The following is a 4,033-nucleotide window of genomic DNA, read 5'->3' on the forward strand; positions in this document are numbered from 1 at the left end:
CGGACGCGTGGCAGCAGCGATCAGCCGTGCAGCCGCTGTGCTGCAGCAGCCGTGGAGGCACGTCAGGCTGCGCGCTTCGCACCGCGCTCATCCCAGGGCCCGAGGGCTCTGCGTTTAATTTCTGCAGCTCGATAAATTTACATGTATGTGTAAAGCTATATGCGTATACATACAAATAGAGAAAAACAGATAAATAAAACGTTTATACGTGTCCGTACACGCTTCTGCACGACTATATCCGCAGTCACCGGCTGTAAACGCAGCCATCGCTGCGCCTCAGCGCTTCACGGTGCGAAGAAGGAGCGCAGCCAATCACAGCGCTGCCTCAGAGCACGTGGGTGTGGGGTGTGAAGAATGGCCGCCGGCCAATCAGAGAGCAGTGTGACGTTTAACAAAATGGCTGCTCCCGCCATAAAATGGCGGTCAAAATAAAATGGCTGCTCCCGTGTATGAGGGGAAGGGTTTTCCGTGCTCCGTGTACTTCCGGGTAATCTGATGAGGGGCCGCCGGACCCGCCAGCCAATCACAACAGACAATGTGAAGGAAACCGGGTATGAACTTCCGGGAAAAGTGGGCGCTGAGGCCGCTGGAAAAGGCGGGACTTCCGCTGTCAGCTGAGGGCGGTACAGCAGTCGCAGCTCCTCCCTGTGCTCGCGGGGGGTCCCGACACGGCGCGGCGGGTCCCTCAGGTCGGCCGGCTCCGAGCCCCGCGGACAGCGCTACGTCGATGCTTCTCCGGGACGCGTACCGGGGAGCGGGGTACTGGGGATCAGGAGCGTGGGGCGCGGGTTGAGACGTGCCCGCCTGCCGGGGCCTCAGCCTCCTCCCACAGCCGCCTTCCCCTCGCTCACGTGCTGCCTGGCGGAGTCTCCCGCTCAGCCGCTGCCCCGTGTCTGACCGAGCGGTGCGCGCCGCCCGGCCGAGGGCTCCGGCATAACCGCAGCACGGGGCGGGCACGCTGTGCCCACGTCCGGGCGGCAGGTCGCCTTTCTTATCCGGCCTCGTGCTCCAGCAGGTGTGAATCTCCGCGGCTGTTGTTTTAAATGAGGACTGCCCTCGCGTCAGTCGTGCTTTGGTCAAACTTGAAATCAGCTCCACCGTGTCAGTTTTCCTATAAATAACGGACGTGTCAGCTGGGATGGCTGTGGGACTCCCCTGACACCAGCAGTGCCCTCTGCAGAAGTCGAGCATACCGAGCACCCTGCAGAGCTCTTGACACTGCGGCAGTGCACAGCTCCTCGCTGGGGGAGCACTGGGAGGTGAGGCAGTAAGAGCAGCAGAGCAGCAATGGAACAGTTTGCAGTGCTGCGGAGATGATGACACCACCTATAATTTGACCCTCTGATTGCACTGCTGTGGAGCATGCCACCTTGCTCTGCCCTAGCGATGGGGGTTGCGTTCACCTCGGAGCCTGGCCCAGGCCTCCCCACCACGTGTATCTTCTCAGGGTAGTAGAGGCATCACATGTGGCATGAAAGCATTGCAGTAACAGGGCTTTTTTTAGCTAGATGGAGAACAGAGCATGGCTGGGGTCAGGAGGTAGGACCTCTCCAAAGGGCACAAATCCACACTTCTTGCCTTTCAGGACAGAGGTGAGGGCTGTTGCCATCTCTGCTGCTCACTTTCATGGCTTCTTGCCCTCCTCTTTCTGCGTAGAAGCAGGTGACAGGGGCAGTGGCAGAGCAGAGCCGAGCCCTGCGGCTGTGCTCAGAGGCAGGTAGCAGCCCCTGCTTTCCCAATGCCCAGCATCTTGTACCTTCCCATTGTCTCTTTACAGGGAAGGTGTTGAGGAGCCCAAGCTCTGCTGAAGTCTGGTGACCCCAGCCCAGCAGGGCTGAATGCAGGTCCCCAAGGCTCTGCCCAAAGCCTGCCCAAGCTGCGAGGGGTGCCCAGAGCCCAGCTTGGGGCTCAGGGAGCTTGAGGAGTCTCTTGGGGCTGCTGGAGAAGCAAGCAGAGCTGGGTGGGAGACTACCAGTTGTGTTTTAATCTGCCACAACCCTCATTGCTGCAGTCTTCCCTGTGCTGGGCTGGTGGTCCTAGCTGTGTGCTAGCTCAGTCCTTTGATACCTCCCTGCCTCCAGGGTACCCCAGCCCACGCCCATCACCAAGAACAGAAATCAGCAGCAGAAGGCACAAGGTGGGGTCAATCGTTGCTGTTCCTTTCCCCAGAGTTGCCAAAAGGTATCCTTGGAGCTGCATGAGTGAGGCTCTGCAGGGGGACTAGCGGCCTACATCCTTCTATGGCCCCTGCCCAGGGCCTGGGGCACAGGATAGGGCAGCAGGAACCATCAGGACTGCAGTGCAGGATGTGCACATTGGAAACCACCAGCAGACCACTGTGAACACCACCAGCGTCTGCCTCAGGCTGGGAAGCTCTGCTCAGGCACCCAGCCCTGCCATAGTGCCCAGGGCAGCAATTCTGCTGTTGCTGCTGCTACATGTCACAGCTGCACATGGAGGAGCAAGTGGCTGCTGCTCTGCGGTCAGGCTTGCATGTCACCTGAGCATCAGGCAGGGTCAAGACATGAACTTTTTATCATTTTTTCCCCTTCAGTAAAGGTCTATCAGTGTTGCTGTCCAACTTTTCTAATCCAGGCCAGGCAGAGGAGGGGGCTCTCTGCTTGCAGGCATCAGGACCCAGTGCTGTGGCAATGAGCAGGTAATGGCCACCAGACCAAATGGGTAGGTGCAAGCTGGTGCCAGGCACAGGCCCCTTTTTTCCCTCACCCAGCACTGGCTCTTAGACCTCTTAAGCTGCTTTGGCTGAGTGTCAGGAGCTGGGGGCTGGCACTGCGGCGTGTCAGCACGTTGGGCAATGAGGTGAGGGAGGAGCAAGAGTGACATAACACAGCCTGACTCAGATCTCGTATTTAAAAAAGAAACAAACAAAAACTTTTATTTGACAACAGAAGAACAAACAAAAAGATATTTACAGTAGTTTTTTGCTCCAAACTTTAATTCCAAAAATCCCACCCCTCTCCCCCTAACCCCACAGATTCTTTCTGGTCCATCCCCAGGGCAGCAATACCATTCCATCAATACCAATCCATCTCACAGGCATAGCTGCAGCGCTCCTGCCACCAGTGCAGCAGCACTGCTCGTCCCCACTTTGGTTTGACTGAGGCAAAAATAAGGGGAGGTGAGGGAAAAGCCCCTCCCTGCCAAGGGGGACAGCACTGGGGAGAAGGGCTACCTACAAATAAGGAAAGGCTGTCCTAAAGTTCAGGGCTTTCCCCAGAAAGGAGGGACAGGGCAAAAGCTGGACAAAACCAGAGCCTGGGGAGCTGAGCAAGTTGATGCTTGTAACTGCATGGTGAGCATCAGCCCCGCAGCACTGCACTGGTGCCCCTGCCTGCCTGGGGACCATTGATGCTTGGCCCCCCACTGCAGAAGGGCAATCAGCCGATGCAATGCACTCCTGGCAAACTGTCCCCAGCCCCTCAGCGTTTGGGAGCTCTCCTTCCTCCCGTCACCTTTCCTCAAAAACAAGAAAAGAGGAAGAAAAACAGCCCCCCGAGTCAGTGCTCTCCCCAGGCTCCATCTTCTGCAGAGCACCAGGTCCTGTGGACATTATCTCTAGTCATGCAACTTAACATCAGGCTAATAACCTACGATTAGTGTTTTTCAGGATAGATAACATAGGTGTGTACGTATCACTATTTAACTTCAATTTACAGTGAAACAGCAATAGCTCAGTTCCAGGACTCCTGCAGTGCCCAGGCTCTCAATCCAGCACAGAAAGCAATGCCTGGGAGGTGCCCATAACCCAAAACAGCCCCAGCGCCGAGGCTGTGCCAGGGCTCCCCCAGGCACCAGTTGATGCTGGAAGCCACCAGCACCCACTGTGCTGCTGGAGGGCTGTGGGGGCTGTGGGGAGCAGCAGGACTCGCCCCCCCCACAGCATCTCACCAGCGTTTGGCTGCTTCAGGGGCAGCGGTGTGCAGGCTGTGAGCAGTGCACCTGCAGAGGAATGCACAGGCTGCCCATGCTCACAACACACTCCAAATGTTATTTGAAAGAAATTTTTAAAAAA

Source organism: Meleagris gallopavo, chromosome 22, assembly GCF_000146605.3.
Source record: "Meleagris gallopavo isolate NT-WF06-2002-E0010 breed Aviagen turkey brand Nicholas breeding stock chromosome 22, Turkey_5.1, whole genome shotgun sequence".
Classification (NCBI taxonomy): domain Eukaryota; kingdom Metazoa; phylum Chordata; class Aves; order Galliformes; family Phasianidae; genus Meleagris; species Meleagris gallopavo.